Source organism: Triturus cristatus, chromosome 6 (genome assembly GCF_964204655.1).
Source record: "Triturus cristatus chromosome 6, aTriCri1.1, whole genome shotgun sequence".
Classification (NCBI taxonomy): Eukaryota; Metazoa; Chordata; class Amphibia; order Caudata; family Salamandridae; genus Triturus; species Triturus cristatus.
In genome coordinates, this window is record NC_140589.1 from 913,124,255 (window position 1) to 913,144,075 (window position 19,821).

Sequence of the window (19,821 nt, forward strand, 5' to 3'; positions counted from 1 at the left end):
AAATTCCGCCCACCCCTACCTAAGAATAAAACACTTCAAAGTGGTGAGCTGCATTAGCCCCTACCACAAAAAAGAGATACCCGTGCGAAGCCCTCCAAAAGTTGTCAAATGAGGGCGGAGCGCCCCGCGGCTTTGTGCCACAATATCTACCTCAGCTATATCGAGAAGAAAAGAAGAACAACTTATAGCGTGGCAGCGCAACAGCGTATTCAAAAGAACTATAAAACCATTCTATGTATCAAGCTTGAATAAAAACCTATAAAACCATCAATATAGGTAGGTTATGCCGTCACAGCTGTTTACCGGAAAACGGAAGCGAAGGTGTCATGGACAAGCACAAGTACTACTAAACTGTCTCGCTTATAAGAAACAGACCAAACGCTGGGTGCGTCATGTTGCAGGGATTCTGCACATATACAGAACTATGCACAGGAATCCAGGACCTCAGTGTGTAGTGGTGTACCAAAATACCCACCTCGGTACCAAGAACCCCAATCCGACTAGCTATAGTGTCTCATTCGTTCTCAGTGCTACAGCGAAGCTACCAATGATTAGACATCCTAGAACATGCTACTCCGTCCCTCTCAGGATACGTGGGAACAAGAACACTCTTTCGTTCAAACTCTCGTACTTGTCCAAAACATAGTAAAAAGAGCCAAGGAATAGTGTAAAATGTTTATTTTAACTAACGTGCTCTATAATGCACTACACTAGCCAATACTAGCAGAAAAATGCATAAGATCAAACAAATCAGCATTGTTACAATTCCATATAGCAGAAAAGGAAAAATCATATTATAATGATGGTGGAAGCAGGACTATAGCACCTTGCCACACTCACCGTGCTAGAAACTAGTTTATTATAATTATAGAAGACCTCCAGGCATTGTCAGGGGGTCCCCATACCTCTGAGTACAGATGCAGGATTTTACATCACCGGACGAGCACAGCTCTTCTATCCTGGAAAGCTTTTCTCCAAGTGTGCTAACATGCATGCAATGCAATATTAAAAGCACCAGATATCCAGGTTTGCAGCTGTGTTCTATGTTATGGGTAGGGACGTGAGACTGACCAAAGCAAACCAACAGAGCTCATTATTTTTCGACCTTGAACATGATGTACAGATGAGGAGCAGAATGTTCAACTAAATATGTGCAATTCAGACAGTTCTCATGTGAAAGTGAGCAAGCAAAGTGTTTACGAGAAATGTGGCATGTAGTAACGTGAGCAAAAGCGGCAAAATGGCGGCCAAGCTTATACTAACTTAGCAATGTCCGCAGGTGTGTCCCTATCCTCACTACAAGGGTATCTGTTCTTCTTGTTGACTAGATTGAGAGCTCAATAATCTATACACGTTCTAAATTTGCCATCCTTCTTGGGAACAAAAAATAGCGGAGACAAGACTGGCGACTGGGATGGACGAATGAACCCATTGGCTAGGTATTGATCCAAGTACTTCTTAAGATGCTGATTCCCCGCTTCAGAAAGTGCATAGATTCTGCTGCAAGGTAGCAATGCTCCTGGCTCCAATTCGATCTTACAATCATAAACCCGATGTAGAGGTAATTTCTGAGCCTCTTGTTCGTCGAACACAGATTTTAAATCAAGATATTCTAGGGGAATCTCTTGAACCTTCAAAGCACAAATTTACCTATTCTGACTGGCCAAAAGCGTAGGTGGAGACGTCGGATGATCAATCAAACTCCAATCATGACAGTGTTCCTTGCAATAGTCTGAAACCATCTCAATAGATCTCTTAGCCCAATCAATGTTCGGGTTATGCTCGGTGAGACAAGGTAATCCCAAGATGAGCTGGAATTGAGAGGCATCGATTAAACTGAACTTCAACATACTTTCATTTTGACCAGGTCCCCCTAAAGCGATTTCTTCAGTATCATGAACAATGGGCCCTGCTGAGAGATTGGTTCCATCTACAGCACAAACTGATTCTGGTCTTTCCTTTTTGAGGAATCGGATTCCTAATGATTTGGCAAATCTGATGCCACAGAAATTACCAGTTGCTCTGGTGTCTATCATTACTGAAACTTTATCCACTTCTGACTGTCCAAATTTGATCAAGCTGGAAATAATGAGATGAGGAGCAGAATATTGTAAAGTATTGGCAACAAATTGAGAATCTGGATTCGACTCATCAGAAGCTCCCACCAGAGCAACTCCTCTTACTGGTGGGGCCTGTCTTTTACCAAAGCATTATTCTTAGGCTTTTTTGGACACTCTTTGACAAAGTGTCCTGAGTTACCACAATACATCCAAAGTCTTCCAACTCATCTCTTCTCTCTTTCTTCCTTAGACAAAGGTCCATGAACTGAACTAATTTACATAGGCTCTTCCTTGGACGTTATCTCACCGGCCTTTGTATTTTCAGACTTAATTCTGTGAAATCGAGGGGTAAAATGTCTCACCTCTTTTCGCCGTTCACTTATCCTTTCACTTTGACGTTGGTCTATCTGCAAAACTAGATCAATTAATTCTGAGACGTCAGTGGGTCTCTAGGGGATTTGCGCCAGTCCATCCTTTAACTCATCCTTGAAGATTGCCGCTCTCTTGGCTTCCGGCCAATTAGTATCAATGATTAATTTATTAAATTGTGCCAAATAAGCTATTAAGTCACAGTTCCCTTGCTTCAGGTCTAAAAGTTTGTTATCAGTAGTTTGAGAGATGGTGCGTCTGTCAAAAATACTCAAAAACTCCCTTTTAAATTCTTCAAATTCATACAAAATGTGATCGTTGTTGTTCACTAAAGGCATTGACCAGGCCACGGCATCTCCGCTCAGGTAGGACAATATGAAGGCCACCTTGGATTGATCTTCCTTAAAAATAATGGCTCTGCAAGAAAATGCAAGGAGCACTGGGTGAGGAAAATCTGGGCTTTATGGGGATCCCCACTAAATCTTTCTGGTGCTGCTAACGGAATAGTCAGAGAAATTGCATGAATAACCTGTGTCGTTAATTCTGCCACTGATGGGGATGGAGAAAATGACTGAGACTTATTTTCTTTGTGCATACGGTTCAAACCAAATGAAAACTCCTCAAATCTTTGACGAAATAAATGGCTTCTTGACTCGACTTTCTAACCTCTTCTCTAAGGGATTTATTTTCTGCCATTGTTTCACCCAACTGCTTTTGCATTCCCTCAAGAACTGAAGCCAGGGCCTTTACATCAATCCCCTCCGCCATTCCGCTCAGGTGGAAGTTTAGGTAAGCAGCACTTCAATCTGTCAAGTACCAAACACCTGAACTCTGGTTTCCACAGGAGCAGATGAACTTTTCCTCAATCCCCAATCCCACTACCTGTGAACATGAATTGCTCATTTGCAGCAAAGTGGGGGAAAGAGGATTGGGTGAAAGAGAGGCTGCCACTGCTGCACCTCTTCGTAACTAGATTTGGGTAACAACTCTTGAGGGCACCTGCAATAAAGAACACCATGAAACTTCTAGCATACATTTTTAAATACTACAGTCAATCAATACCTGACTAACTCTACTTATGTTACCTATATTCCCACGGTGGTTAGCTGCTCTCTTGTATATTTTGAAGTTTCATTTTTAACCTCTTTACTCTTAAATTGTTCTTTTAAATGTCAGTTCAGTTTCTTTAAGAGATGAAAAAACTGCTGCATCTTTAGTTGGTAAGTACAAATATATTTATATATTGATATCTACTTGAAATTGCAACTTATAGAAGATGACCTGTATTTGAGATGCTGACTGCAGTAGGGAGAAGTAGTAAACTCCTGCACCAACGAGTCTCAATCTTCTAATGCCTCTGCAGGGATGCAAATACACTCTGTTATCTTTGGAGACTTTTATCAGGAAATTCTCTCGAGCCAAAAACGGAATTTAGAAAGCTGAGGCAAGCGAGAACTTAAAAAGCGCTACCTCACCTCAGAATACTTCAGTTGAAGTGCGCAGGGCTCATCGAGCGAGAGCGCGAAATCAGCTGCCGTTTACCGGTAGCAAAAACACTTGGGGCCCGATTCAGAGAACTAACTTAAGACAAAATCCTAAACTTACTACTTTTGGTATTCACAGAAGGCATTTAGTAGTAGTAAGTTAGGATTTTGTCTTAAGTCTGTCTTAAGACTGTCTTAAGTCTGTCCTAAGTTTGTCTTAAGTTTGCCTTAAGACTGTCTTAAGTCTGTCTTAAGTCAAGCTTAAGACAAAATCCTAACTTTACTACTACTAAATGCCTTCTGTGAATACCAAAAGTAGTAGGACAGACTTAAGACAGACTTAAGACAGACTTAAGACAGACTTAAGATAAACTTAGGACAGACTTAAGACAGATTTAAGACAAACTTAATACAAAATCCTAACTTTACTACTACTAAATGCCTTCTGTGAATACCAAAAGTAGTAAGTTTAGGATTTTTTCTTAAGTTAGTTTTGTGAATCGGGCCCATTACCTGCAACCTTTACCAGAATCATTGGCGGTCATCTTGGAAATCCACGGTTGCGGAGAATGAAGTAATTGCAGCCAGAACGAGACCAGCTGTAAAGAAATGGAATGGCAAAGCCTGGCATATAGGTACTTGTGCCATCTGAACCTTCAATACCTAGAATGAAGATATTTTAGATTCCTTCTTGTCAGATCATGGCCAACCCTGACAGTTAGTGCCTCTGTCACAGACTACCTCATTGGTGAAAACTACCAGGGGAAAAAAATACTGTAAGGGTCCTGGCCATCACAGGTGCAGTCACTGACCTAAGAGGGCATGGTCCACCAAGACCAGGATGAACCTGTTGCATAACGCTGTTTTGGGTTCCAGGGGACCAACAATGTCGATGACTACCCTTTCAAAGGGTATGCCAACAATAGGTAATGGGGTCAGGGTAGCCTTTAGCTTTTTCCCTGACTTGCCACTAGCCTGTCAGGTGGGCAGGACCTAAGGCATGCATGTGAGGCCATCTTCATACGGGCCAATGGAAGTGGGCAACAAGCCTGGCGAAGTCTTGTCTTTACCCAGATGCCCTGCCAGGGGGATATTAGGAGCAACCACCAGCTCACGGGCTTCCCCAGGTCCAGGAAACTTAGGCTCACTGTTAAGGAGGTCCTTCTCCCAGTAGATAAGGTGAGATATTACCTACTGCCAGGGCCTCAGCTTGCCACCTCTAAATTGGGCCATTCTATCTACCCTTTGAAGACTTCCTCCCTTTCAGCCCACCCTCAACTTGCCATTAAGCAAGTTTTGGCAGGTCACCCAGGGCGGCAGTGTCCTCCTCAGCTGCCCTGTCAGCTTGGACCATGGGAACTTCAGGGGCTGGTTTCCCGCACCCCTCGCCCTTACTCTTCTTGGTAGCTGCCTGTTATACTGTTCCAGGTGCCCTTGACTCCCTTCCTGGGAGCCATGGACCTTTTAGTCATACAGACCCATTCAGTCGATCCCAACATCTCCGAGTGTGACCTGAGCTCTACCTCTTTCCAGATAGAAAGTTTCAGCTAATTGCCCAACACACAATCTAAAGGCATGGCAGGGCTCATAGCTACCTCCCCCACCAAAGGACATCAGAGCTATGAGTAACTAACTCTCACTGTTGTCTGTGACTATGACTTGGTTGAATGTGTTAGTCAGGACCTGCTCTGAGGACACCAGTTGACACAATATAGTAGTCATGCTGGCTCCTGTGTCCCTCAGAGCCTCAACCCTGTGACCACTGAGGGTGACCCACTGCCTATACTCCAAAGTACTTGCTGGCATATGGGCTTTCAGCAGCATCTCCTTATCCCTTAGGGACACTAGGGTAACCTCTGTCCGCTCCCCACAGCTAACTGGGATCACCGCCCCCTCAAGTGCTACACTCGCCAACCCAGGTGTATGTCCACTGGTCGGGGGGCTATACCCTCTTGGGAAATTAGTGTCTCCGTTGGGTGTCCATATTAGTAATTACTCGGTACATTGGGGGACAAACTTCCCTGTCTATCAAAGAATCCTCTCTCCTTTGGCTACGACTGTGACTGGTTTCTGCTATTCCCTTGGAGAATTATTTTAGTGGCCTTTTAAGAACCACTAAGTTCCTCCCTCCACTTTCTTCTGGTGGGACCCCTGTGCACCCTTTTAGGAGTCCCCCCAGAGGGCTCTTTGGACCCTCTAGTGCTGGCCCAGAGGTCTGCCTCTTCATCAAACGTCCTGGGGCCACTCAGCTTGCTGTCCACTAGGTGCAAGAGCAGCTCTGTAAAACATATTGAGTATGTGCTCCCTGAGAATCAAGTTGTACAGTCGATTTTAATCATTACATTTGCTTCCATTCACCAAGTTATTCAGTGTCTTGCTAGAGTAGTCTAAGAAGTCTACCCAAGACTGGTTTGTTAGTTTGGTGCTGTCAGTGTAACTTTAGCAAGAAGTATGACTTTCATCGCGGTGTATCTGGTTTGGTACTCTACTTCTAATGTAAGGAGTGTGATCCTACCCATCTACAAGCCCCTCCTCCCCCCAGTGCTCCTCTGAGATCGTGTGCAGCCTCAGGGTAACTTGGCTTGCTGAAAACCATTTATCTTTGTCATCGTCCACCACAAAATTAGGCACCAGATTGTTAGGTCTCCTTTAGACATTGAGTTCATGCTTCCATCATTGCTGCTGGCCTCTGCTTATCTAGCTTTAAGGGCCAGCTCTCTGAAGCTCCTCTTATGAGCCAAACTTTTTTTATGCCAGGGGTAGCTTCTCCTCCATTTTAAGCTTGGCCATCTGTTACCTGAACTTCCTCTCTGCAGGGAGTTCCGCCTCAGGAGATGGGTCATCCTCCTCCACTGAAGGCTGTGTTTCAGTGCAGATATCCAAGCCTTGATCCTGCTCATCCATATCATCTTTATCATCCTGCTCCTCTGCAGCTGTTATTGACTGGTGAACCTCTAAGCAGGCCCTCAGATTCTTCTGCAGCTCCAGTGTCTTGGTTTAGAACTGTTAAAGCTCTACCACTGTGTAATTCTTCAAGTTGGCCAGCTCAACTTCCACTGCTGCAGATATAGTCACAGACAGTCAGGTAGCAGTATTGAGAGTATGGGATGGTAGTGTAACACAAAATCGCTCTATGGTACTGCACAAACACTTGTCCAAAACGTCACAGTTTAACACCATTGGAAGAAATTAGGCTACTGGTTTGGGGGGGGGGGGAGAGAACCCTACTGAAGCAGCAACCACAATCCTTGTTGGGGTACAGTCACAAGCAAAACACAAATGTACATGTGTTCAACCCTCTGGTAGCTTGGCACAGAGCAGTCTGGCTTAACTCAGAGGCAATGTATAAAGCATTTATGCAACACTTCAAACTGTAAGAAAGTGAAAATACAACACAAGAGGTATTCCACACTAAATTTGAAAAGAAGAGTAGAATTTAAGAAATAAAACAAGACTAAAATAACAAAATTCTAATCAGTAGTACCGGACATATGCAATTTTAAAGATTTAACTGTAAATACAGTCAAAAAGCGCAAAGCACCACTCGCGGCTATTTGGGCGTGCAAGACCAGGAGAAAATCACAAGTTCAGGCCGACTGCGATGGAATGCGAATCAGATACAGAGACCAGGTTAGGACTGCTGAAAAGTTACATTCTCAGTCCAGCGCAAACAGTCCCGTTTGCAGTGAAGGGGGCCTCGAGGAGCAGAGAAGCGTCGCAGATGGTCATCGATGTAAAGCAAAGAGCAAGTCTGACGTCGTGGACGAATGTCACTGTAATGCGAAGCTCTTGTTGCCATCATGTACGGTCGGGCTGGTGCTTCGCGGTGGCACTCCCCACAAGTGGTCCATGCTATAGTGCGAAGGGTCTGACTGAACTTTGCGCCAACGAACTGGGGTAGTGAAAAGGTTTCTGCACCAACAGGCCCATTTACAGTTGCAAAGAGCTCAATGTTCACCCTGTCTGAAGCAACACCAAGGGTTAAGGACCTAAGGGGCACCACGTTGGGGTCAGAGGCTTGCTCTCGCTAGATTTGGGTGAGTGTTCAGGTGGTTGGGAGTCTGTTATGTCCCTGTGGCTCCGAACTGGAGGCCAGCAGACTAGCCCTTGGGTTCAGGTGTAGGCCAAAATATCTCCGACTCGGGCAGGAGGACAGCAGGAGAGCTGGTCAGCAATCCAGCAAGGCAGCAGTTCAACAGAGTGGCAGTCCTTTCCACAGCACAGCAGTTCTTCTTACTGGCAGAGTCCCTACAGGTCAAGAAGTGGACTGAAGGGTAGGTGCCTGAGATCCAACATTCATACCACGTGTCTCCTTTAAAGTGGGAAAGCTTCTAGAGGTTTCCTGTTGAAGTGCCCACATTTTCTGCCTCCTCTGCCCTGGCTCCAGCCTAAAGATAGGAGATACAAGTATAACACCGATGATGGGGTGGAAGAGGAGAGAAAACTTCTCCCTGACCATATATCTTCTAATGAGGAGGATGGGTGAGTGGAAGGTGTCAACCTATTCCCTACCCTGATTCCATAGCAGCAGAGGGACTGTTGCCAGTTGCTGTGGAAGTTTGCCTCCTTGTTCTAATTTGACCCGTTGGCTCACTCATTTGTGTACCTATAATATTGACAACGGGGACAGCATGCCTGTATAACAAGATTTACAGGCTATCTCATGAGGTGCCAGATAGCAACAACACTACGTTCAAGATGAGTGAGTTAGGGGTGATTGAGCACCACAACATATTTTGGTTTAGTCAAGTTATTCTAGCACCCAAAGTTGCCCACTGTAGGAGAGTAGGATCTGCTTCACATGAGTAGCCCCACTTTTTGCTGGTGTTTCACTGTTTTTCGACCGTAGTCTGGCTATGGCCCTGCTAATCAGGACCCCAGCCTAGCTGCTTCCTCTCTAAAATGGTTTCCAGGTACATCTCTAATTGGATTCTGGAGGGTCTTATAAGTCCCTAGTATATGGTATACTATGTCCCCAGGGAATAGGTACCTCAGAGGCCTACCAGGGGCTGAAGCATGTATTATGCCATCCCTGGGAAGCACTCCAAAATGACACCACAGGTCTGCTACTGCAGCCTGGGTAAGGTGGTGCATGCACCCCTTACTGTGGTATAGGCTACCTATATCACTACCATTGCACACACATATAAAACCTATAAGTCACTCCTATGGCAGACCTTAACAATCCTGAAGGCAGAGTGCTTGGTTTTTATGTGAGAGGGTGTCCCTGCATGAGCAGAGCCCCTTTGGAATACTACCTTCACAAAATGGATGCCACTGCCACAGACACGGGTCTGGCCTCCTGCTGCTGACCGAAACTCTGGCAGGGGAGGCCTGGACAATAGGTTTCCGGTCACAGGGAGGTGTAACCACCTCCCCAGACAGGCAGATGTGTATTGGGGCTGGGCGGGAGCACTCTCTGGTGCTTTGAAGTCTTGCACTGGGGGCACACTTGGTGTCCCTGTGCATAGTCTAGTTCAAACCGGTTGCAGGGGCTACCTGCCCCTGCTCTGGCACAAAACTGGACAGAGGAAATGGGTGTAACCACCCCTCTTTCCAAACCCTCCCATAGGTGGGTCCCCAGAGTATGTCCAACCCCCTATCTTAGTATAAGTATAGGAACCCAGTCCTTGAGACTTTAGATTACCCTGGACAAAACTTTGCAACATATATCCTGGACCTTCGACTTTCTGTTTCGACTAGAAGACTGAAGAAATCTCCCTTGGGGTCAAGGAGTGACTCTCCTGCTTGGCAAGCACCAAAAAAGCCATTGTCCGGTCTGCAACTCTGAAGCTCCCGCCGGACGCCGAAGTCTTTGCATCACCAGAGGTGGATTTCCAGACTTCCCCGAGGCTACCCTGAGTCCACAGCAAAGCTGAGGACTATCGTGGGTGACGTGGAACCGTGACCCCTGGACACAGTAAACTTTTGCCGGCACATCATCGTCCTGGTCTTCCTCAAAGTTGTGCTTTGGGCTCCGAGTAGACCCAGCCTTGAGCACCGACTGTGCCGAAGATCTCTGGCCCCCACTCCACGAGTGACCCGTGGGCCAGTTTCCAGTGCGATTGCTCAAAGCTCCTTCGCGATCGCTAGCCCGTTGGCTAGTGGGTCCCCACGAAGGCAACTCTTTTTCTGCTTGGGCTTTCCTGGTTCGCTCCAGATGCGCCCTGACTTACCCTCGCTGGGTGAGTCCCCCAGACCTTGCTGGTCTGCACCAACGTCTTTCTTCTATCTTCACTTGACTTGCCGTTGCCAAGGCTTGTTGGGTCCATTCTGGTCGCCGACACCGCAGCACTCAACAGACTTCGTGGGACAGCTCGAATCCAGCTCCTGGTCGTCGTCGATGCCTCCTGGACCTCGTGGCTGAAGAGTCAAAACACCTGTCAACTCACCTGAAGCACCCGACATCTGTGGGCATTGGACTATCGTGCGCCTGGTCACTGGTAAGTGACTCAGACTCTGTCCCCTCTGCTTTCAGGTTCCTTCCATCCTCAATCCAGGCTTGGATCTCTTCGGACACTTCTCCTCTTCACGGCAGCAGCACTTCTTTGCCAGCTTCCATTGAAAACGACACCGTGACCCAACACCAAAAGACACCTATGCACCCGGCTTCCCTGGGTGAGGTAACACGAGTACTTCGGTGCTCCATGGGTGTTAGCCCTAGACACCTCTAAGCCCAAAAGGGTTTGCTTGTAGTCGTCCTCTAAGGGTCCTTAACTTGTAATTTTCCAACCAAGACTTTCCCCATAGAAGTTAACCGCGATTCACGCCTGTGTTCTAACACTGCACGCATCCCCCGTGGGTCCCCTACGTCACTACCTTGGGTGGTTCCTTGGGGCCCAAGCACTTCTAAAGGCTCTATGGAATGGAATGGAAAGAACATTTGTATAGCGCAACTATCAATCCAAGGAGCATCTTGGCGCTAGGTGTCAACATAGATGGAACATGTTGGCTAACTGATGTTGTTCGAGGGGTCCTGTGCACATTATACTAGGGCTTTGTATGCAGTGTCTGTGAGGGAGAAAACCCAAGTCTTCAGGGCTTTCCTGAAGAGTTTTTCTGTTGAAATTTGCCAAAGCTGAGATGGCAGTTTGTTCCACGCCCTGGAGCCAATTACAGCTAGGGATTTCCCACCCTTACTGGAGAGCCTAAATTTAGGGGTCACTAGTAGATTTTGATTTGAGGACCTTAGGCTGCGTGCAGGACGATAGCGTCTGAAGCCATTCGACAAATACCTGGGTCCCTGTAAGTGAAAGGCTCTAAAAGTGATAACCAGGATTTTGAATAGGATACACTTATGTATTGGTAACCAATGAAGGATAGTGAGGGCTGCCGAGGCCGATGACTTCTTAGGCCAGCCAAGGACCAGACGGGCGGTTGCATGCTGGACCATCTGCAGTCTGTGGAGCACAGATTTATTTGCTCCTGCATACAGGCTGTTACAGTAGTACAGTCTAGATGTTATAAGTGCAACCGCTACTGTTTTCCTTGCTGGAAGGGGAAGGAGGTCAAAAAACTTTCTGAGGGTTCTGATGATGTGAAAGCAAGTGCCTGCCACGGCCACTGCTTGTTGCTTAAATGATAAAGCATCATCGAACTTGATGCCTAGATTACGGGCAGAGGAGATGGTGTTTGGGGGGGCTTCGGCATCTTCAGGCCACCATTGTTTGGACGAGAACAAATTTTGTGGACCGAAAGGCAAGATTTCGGTTTTCCCCGAATTGCATTTGAGATGGTTGCACTTCATCCACTCGAAAGTGGCAGTGAGGCAGTTTTTGAGGTTTTCTTCAGCTCCAGGCAGCTCTCTGTCCAGCACCAGGATGAGCTGAGTATCATCGGCGTATGACATTGTGCTGATCTGATAGGAGGAAATGAGCTCAATCAGGGGAACCATATATAGATTGAAAAGTACAGGGCTCAGACTAGAGCCCTGAGGGACCCCTGCACTGATATGTTTTTCCTCAGAGCTGAATTCCCCTAGCACTGTGACTTGACGTCTATGGCCAAGAAAGTTTTTGAACCATGTCAGCGCTACCCCTCTTATTCCTGAGTTAAAAAGACGATCACTCAGGATAGAGTGCGAGACCGTGTCGAAGGCTGCCGACAGATCAAGCAAGATCAGGACAGCCTTCTTCCTTTGGTCCAGAGCTGTTCGCAGGGTCTCTGCCGTGAATAGAAGGGCAGATTCAGTTGAATGTTTAGCCCTAAAACCAGATTGGTTGGCATGCAAGATGTTATTTTTTTCCAGAAATTCTGTAAGTTGTTTATTGACAGATGCTTCAGTCAATTTAAACAACAGAGGGAGCAGTGAAATGGGACGGAGATTAGAGAGGATAGTCGGATCAGACAGGGGTTTCTTTTGGAGGGGCTTGACAGCTGCTAGCTTCCATTCGCTAGGGATTTCAGCCGAGGAAAGTGAAGAATTAATAATACTGTTAATGATAGGGTTCACCTCGTTAACCAAGACTTGCAGGAACGAGGGGGGGCAGGGATCAAAAGGAGATCCGGATTTACTCAGAAGAATAGCCTGATGAGACTCTTCTAAGGAGATGGGGTCAAATACGTTAAGGCAGGGCATATTGATATTTTCCTGGATTGGCTCTCTCCTTCCAGTTTCTGAGGCGGTCAGTATAGGTTTTGGAAAATCCTTAACAAGGTCTTGGATTTTCTTTTCAAAGTAGTTGGCAATAGAGTTACAGAGGGGCAGGGATGGTGGAATTTCCTGAGAGAGGACCCTGGGGTTGGTAAAGTTATTAACGATCTTGAAGATTGCTTTCTGCCCATTGTCTGAAGAGGAGATTGACTCTAAGTAGTAGGCTTTTTTAGCCCGCTTAATTGAAGTATGGTACTGCCTCCGTGCAGTTTTATAGGTGTAACAATCGTTAACCTCATAATTTCTGCGCCATCTTCGTTCCAGCGATCTAACTTCGCCTAGTTCCAATTTTAACGCATATGAGAACCAAGGGGCACTCTTTTTGTTTTTCATACCTCGAAGATTGTTATTTGAGCTTATTGGACCAGAGGGTTTACTAAGTGATATTATCCATTCACAGAACAGCTGGTTGTCTGTTGAGGTGTGGCCAGTTAGTGTGGGTTTGCTATTTATTGCTTTCTCTAGGAGTTCAGGCTGGGTAAGTGTTTTTTCCAGTCAGGTTTGGAGCTCCTGATGATTTTCCTAGTGATTATCCTTGGAGCATTGTTTCCCAGTGACAAATCAAATGGGACAAATTTATGGTCTGACCAGGTTTGAATGCTAGGGGGTTTAATCATCACAGCGTCAGAGTTAGAACAGATACAGTCCAATATATGTCCTGCAATATGAGTAGGTTCCTGTGTCAACAGTTTCAGGCCGAGGATGTTGATTATGTCCATGAAACAGGCTACCCCTGGTCCTTTCGGGGAGTCCAGGTGGAGATTGAGATCTCCAAGCAGCGTAAAGTGAGCGAATCTGAGCGTAAGCTCGCTCAGAACATCACCAATGCTATCCAGGAAATCATTGGGTTGGCCCGGAGGACGATACACCAGGGCACCAGAGAATGTAAAAGAATCATGGATATTTAAACAGAAGGCCATGGCCTCTGCACCCTTAATATCTGGTAACTCAAACGTAGAACATCTCATGGTATCACGATGGATGATGGCCAGGCCTCCTCCCCGTTTATTCTGTCTATCCAGATGTTGAATTAGAAAACCTTGCGGAATGGCCAATGCTATATCAGGATTACACCATGCCTTTAGCCAGGTTTCTGTGATCAGGAGCCAATCTAAGTGCCCCTCTATGATCAAGTCATGAATGTGTAGGGCATTCTTACACAGTGAGCTAGCGTTAATGAGCCCCCCTTGCAGAACAAAAGGCCGTGATTTAGCATTAGGTACTGATTCTGAGGCAAATATAGCTTTACAATACTGGCAGCCGACTGGGCCTACCCATGTATCAGGGTTCAGAGCGTTGTTGCAGTGTATAGAGTGATTTTTAAGAGACAGTGCGAGTTCCCTTGAAATACCTGGGTATCTTTGTTGGCGAGTAGTATACCTGGGCCCTGGCGCCTTCCTGGCGCTGACGGGCGCAGACGGGCAGGACTCTGGCACGACTCCAGTGCGGACCCGGCGCGACCGCTGCTCGCATCCGCTGCGCGGAGGCATGTCCTTCCTCTTTTATGCTGTCCACTGGGAAGCGTCTGACGCTTTCCCCAACCTAAAATGGCCACCGCGGTTTAGATCACGCCCGGGATGGAGAGTGTCCTCAGCGCCTAAGTCGGCTGGGACGGACCCGGTAAGCGTGAAAATGTGAAGGTGGGGAGGTGCTGAGACCGCGCTGAGAGGTCCAGGCAGGATGGGGGATAGCCAAATATAAATATGTCTCTAGGCCTTGTGTCCAGTCATCGTTCTTATACCACTTTATTGGTAAATGGTTTGGTACGCCCCTAGGGCCCAGATGTGTATTTGTGCTTTTACTGTTGAATACTGACTTGTAACTTAAGTAGTTCGAACTCCAGCCTCATAAAGAGACTAGAGGGGTGTGTTTTATCTTAAATACATATATTTTGAATATATACCTGGTGTGGTTGTCCTTTCATTTGGTCGTTCAAGAGATTATAGACTGGTAAAACAAGCTGCTTTACATTACTTCAAGACTTAGCCTAAAGGCTGCTCTCCATAGCTACCACTAGGATAGCTTTCAATAAAGGTTGTCTTTAACCTATCACCATAAGGGGATGTTTGGACTGGTACAGGGTCCCACTTTAATTAGTGGACAGCATATACCAGGCCAACTTCTCACACCCACTGTGTGCCATCCCAGAACTCAGTTATAGGTGGACTATCGGGGACTTAACTCAGTTACAAAACATGATGCTCACCCCATCCCAGAGCTGCTGAGCTCATGGATGGGTTAGGGGCTTTGATGGTTACCCTTTGGGTTGACGAATGTCCCTGCCACCTTTCAGAGGTTATTCAACAGGATCCTGGCTGAGATGGAGGCTTTCAGTGACACTGCAGTCTACAGTTCCAATTGGGACCACCTGCTCCACCTCCAGGAGGTGCTTCATGCCCTGCAGCAGGTAGGACTGCCATGGACTGACCACTGATGGTCTATTGAAGATAATTCCGCCTTAGTGATGAGCACTCCCATGAGAGTGGGTCATTCTCCTTACTTTCGGGTGGGGGGACTCAGGTTAGACCTATAATCCTTGGTATGTTCTTCCCCCAAACTTTTTGCCTTCAGATTTCTTGTTTTCTGAATTCATTTTTTTTGTCATTAGAACTCTGTGCACTTTACCATGGCTAACCAGTGCAAAAGTGCTTGTATTCACGCCTTAAGACATGTCTAAATAGGCCTACACCTGATTGGCACATTTAATTTCCTTATAAGTCCCTAGAAAAGTGGTGTAACATGCACCCAGAGGCTACAAAATAACGGTTGCTGGTAGGCCTGCAGCACATAATGTCCCACTCACTTAAGAAGACCTTTATAATATGTCTCAGACGTGCCATTGCAGCCTGTGTGCAGTTTTAAACTGCCAATTTAACCTGGCAAAATAGAGCTTATGCCATCCCTAAACCTCCCCTAGGGTAGGATCTAAACAGCACACAGGATAGTGTGTATTGTATTTAAAAAGAAGAACATGTGTTTTTAAGTTTTACATGTCCTGCTAGTGAAAAACTCCTAAACTCATTTACAGCAAGGTCTAGCTCTTCCATTGGATAACATTGGTTTATCGTATTACATTTAATAGGTGCTAACATTTGATTGGGAATAGACAGGAATGTCAAGTTTGGACACACATAAATTATACTTTAAAAACTTAAAGCAGCAGACTCAGTGAATACAGTATCTGTTGAAAATGTTAAAATACAGCACATCGAACTCTACGATCAGTTAACTCAGACAATACAAAAAGACTAAGAGCAAGTTCACATGGAGCATTCTGGCAAACACTACATTTCACAAAAACACCAAAACAAGCACTTCCGGCTCAGAAGGGGAAAAAAGGACAAAAAAAGTGAAGCAACCGGAAACGGTAAAACTAACAAGCAGCGACCGGAGTCTGGCTGCGAAAGGATTAATTTGAGGAATAAGCAGTAAGCTTTTTGAAACTTTGAACACATATCTAGTACAAATTTATGGGCCCAGGCAGATGGGAGAATTAAACAATGTTTCCATTCCTTCCGATTTTAAAGAAAAAGCCTCCAGAGCGATTGAAGGGCTCTTCACGCTCCGAATGCAAAATTGATACAATATAGCAGAGAAGTAAGCGACAGCTAAACATCTACATAGGCATGCTTTCACAAACAAACGTTCTGTTAATGACGATTCTTTCACCACTGCAGGCCCCCTCCATTTAAACCAGAAACGATTTGTGACAGATTTGGCAGGAAAGCAATTAGCAGTCACCGCTAAAAAGAATCTTCACCAAGCATGAATATTATAACAATAATAAACATAATAACATAGCTAGGTGATATTGAGAAGGGTTTAAATCACTGATTTATTTTTATTTATGTTTGCCAATTCCAGATTACACTGTGTCAATGCCCTGAAGATAATTCCATGAACAAAACTGGGATTTGAAACGCGTCGGCACATTTCTCCGGATTTTACCATGAGGGACTATACAAAAGATTTAGCATAGATTCTGCAGAGAGACAAGGAACACCGATTCCAACCCCACCAGCTCTTAAGCTTATCCCCCATGGCTAGCATCTCTCTTAAAAATGGACTAAATAAGGTATAATGAGAGAGCTTACTGTTCACAAAGCTCAACTGGTGTAATGTTTAAATGTACACAGTTATTTTTATTTAAATTGTTTCTACGCACTATTTTGATTATTCAGTATGAGAATGCACAATTTACGAGTGTCATTTTTTATTGTTTGAGTTTATGTAATTGAATTGTTTGTACAGAACAGTGTATTGTTGAGTTTCAGACTACACAAATTGCTAAAAGTGTTATAATAAAATCCTGAAAAAATGGTTAAATAGAAAACCAGGACCAAGGAACTTAGGGGCTCATTATGATGGTGGAAGGACCGCCACCGCTGGCCGGTCCTTCCACCATCATACTGAAAATTCCCACCGCCATCCTAATTTGGCGGTGGGAATGGTTCCGCGGCGGACAGAAAGTCCGTCCGCCATGGTTCTGCAAGGCGGTCATTTTCCGCCCGCCTTGCGGAACCCGGAACCAGGGCAACATTGCGGCGGTGCCATGCAGACACCGCCGTAGTGATTAGGGTATGCCCTTCCGCCTATCTTTTTGCTTTGGATATCCCGCCATAAAAAGACAGGCGGACACTGGCTTTGGGAGCCCGTTGCGGGCCCCCTCTGTGTGTGGGGGGGGTAATGGGCAGTTCCATGCACCAAGTGGCAGGCACCGCGTGGTGTCTGCCACATGTGAAGGGAAATGCTGTGCATGCTCTTTTGACATTGTGGACGGTGCTGCAGCCAGCAGCACCGTCCGCAATGTTAAAAGGCCAGGATGCGCCCGCCAGGATGCGCCCATCAGTATGGCGGGCGTATCCTAATTGCACTGGTGGGACCTCCGCACGTCTGGCGGGCGGTCCCAAAACCGTTATGATGGCAGGCGAACTGATTTCTGCCCGCCATCATAATGAGCCCCTTAGACATTGGCCCTTAGTCTGTTTAATTAAATAGAAGCACAAAAACTGGTAGCCAGATTCTCTTCTTTTGTAATACTTTTAAAACATTGACATTTCTTGCCCTAACTAATTGGTGCCTGCAGCCTGTGTCCTGGGTCACATGAATGTGAATAGCTTGGCAGCTGGCATTTGTGTATGCCTCCCAAACAGTGAGACAAAGGGGGACTACGTGTTGGTAAGATGGGCGGAGCAGAGCTGTTTCCTACATTTCTGAGAGTTTCCTCCAGCACATTCCCAAAGGGACTTGACACCAACCTTTTTTCACCCTAGACCATTTGGAGCCAGGCAGAGGAAGGAGGGAAATTTCCAGAACTAGATGGGGGTATAGGCCAAACGTTTCTCCTACTTCAAAGGATGGCACCAGGTATAAATATTGGACCCTCAGACCAACTCTTCAGTACACTTGGAGACATTTGGACTACAGAATGACTGCCTTGTTCCACAGAGGACTACCCTATTACTTGAGGTCAGCATTGTACTTCAGAGGACTGTGCTGCTGTTCCTGAGGATTGCTTTGCTGCTTGAGGCATTCCTAGTTCTCTAGAGGACTGCCCTGCTGCTTGAGGCCAGCCCTACTCTCTGAGAAAGAGGGCTGGACCTGCTATCTTTGTAGCAGACTAACCTCAGTAACTCCTGGGGTCAGTTGGCTGACCTCCTGTTCTGAGATACAAGGCTTCAACAAGCTCCAGAGCCCTCCCTGCAACTGCCCAGCTGACCCGCTACAAATGGACCAGCAACTGCACCTGCCTGAGCCATGTTGGCCTCTGCTACAATGATTACCTTATCCCTAAGAGCTGCCTTCCCAGGTCCTGGACCCTTGGCTGGCATCAGAATGCCCTCTTCAGCAAAGAAAGGTGAAATCCTGATGTTTTGAACTCTTCGTTAATGGGCTCATTTGTGCAGCCCACGATGACCACCAACATGAAGCTCCGGGGAACCCAACTCTTTAAGCTTCAGCAAAAACCAGCGAAGACAGGCAACACAAGATCTTAACACAGTGTCTCTAAGACAAGCCTAACTGCTTTTGTGCCAAGCTACCAGAGGGAAAGCACAGGTTAATTTATTCACTTTTGTGGTTCATCCAGACAAGGATTGTGGTTGTTGCCTGAGTAGGGGTTTCATCCCTCTCAAGCAATAACTACATTTCTTACAGTCAGGGTTCTCAGACTTTTTTTCCTCAGGCTGACATTTCTCTTGATAGCCCAGGCTTGATTATAGTGAGTCTTTTTGTATCCTATGCCGTGACGGGATTTACATTCTGGATATGTAATTCCACTTAATCTCCAAGCATGTTCTTTACTCTGGGTACAATCGGTAACTTTGAGTTGAAAAGGACATCCGCGTTTCTGCTTTTTTCCGAAAGGTGCTGTGAATTCTCAAGAGGTTATGGACATGCAAAAGACAGATTAGTAGCTTCAGTACACAATAATATTAATTCTGCGTTGGCTCAGTTGAGACACATGAAGCTTTCCTCTATTCAGAAGTGACTGACATAAAGCCAAATATTGACTTGAGTATCATTTGAATACATTAGGAAGTGAAGTCACCACACCTTGATGCCTTGGAATAGGAAATGAACGTACCATTTGAAAAACAGGTGTGAAAGAAAGACATTATCTTTATCAGGCTGGACTGCACAGTGCCTGTTTAGATTTGCTTGTGCCAGCTTGTGCAAAGGACTTGGTTATACCGAGCATGCATCCAAGGTATACCAATCAACACAGCAGACACTAGAGTTGATACCGTCTGCTAATATACTTAAAAATATATGTTGGTAAGGTGCGTATGTAACAACTGTTTTGGGGTATAAACTAGTCTCCTCATGAAATAAAATAATCAAATGATTACCAGAGTTTTCACCAGTGGTCCTTTGGAGTGTGGGTGGTGACGTTTGCTATTTCTCTTCCAAGCTGGTCTCTGGCAAAGTTTGCCTGAGGACAGCCCAAATTACTGCTGGAGTGTGTTAAAATAATGTCTCCATCAACATTCTCTTTCATTGAAATACCTTCCTCTGCCTCAAAGTGAAAGTGACTGGCGAAGGAAGAGAATAGAACTAGGCGCTCTACTGAGAGCAATCTTGTTTTCTTCAAAAAGGGTTAAGGGCTTCTTGAATAATACATTTTTGGACTGAGATGAATGGAGAGCTAAATGAGCCAATGGGTGGTAGGTTATGGACCCATTTGTTTCACTTGCCAGTGCCTTCCATAGGCTTGTGCTCCTAATTGTAAAGTTCTAGAGCGGGGGCAATGATC

General features: G+C 45.8%; 1 protein-coding gene across 2 annotated transcripts in view; it reads right to left on the reverse strand.

Annotated features, from left to right (window-relative positions):
• The window catches only part of ADGB (androglobin), a 1,188,702-nt gene that overhangs the window by 682,404 nt on the left and 486,477 nt on the right, over positions 1-19,821 (reverse strand). The window lies entirely within an intron of this gene.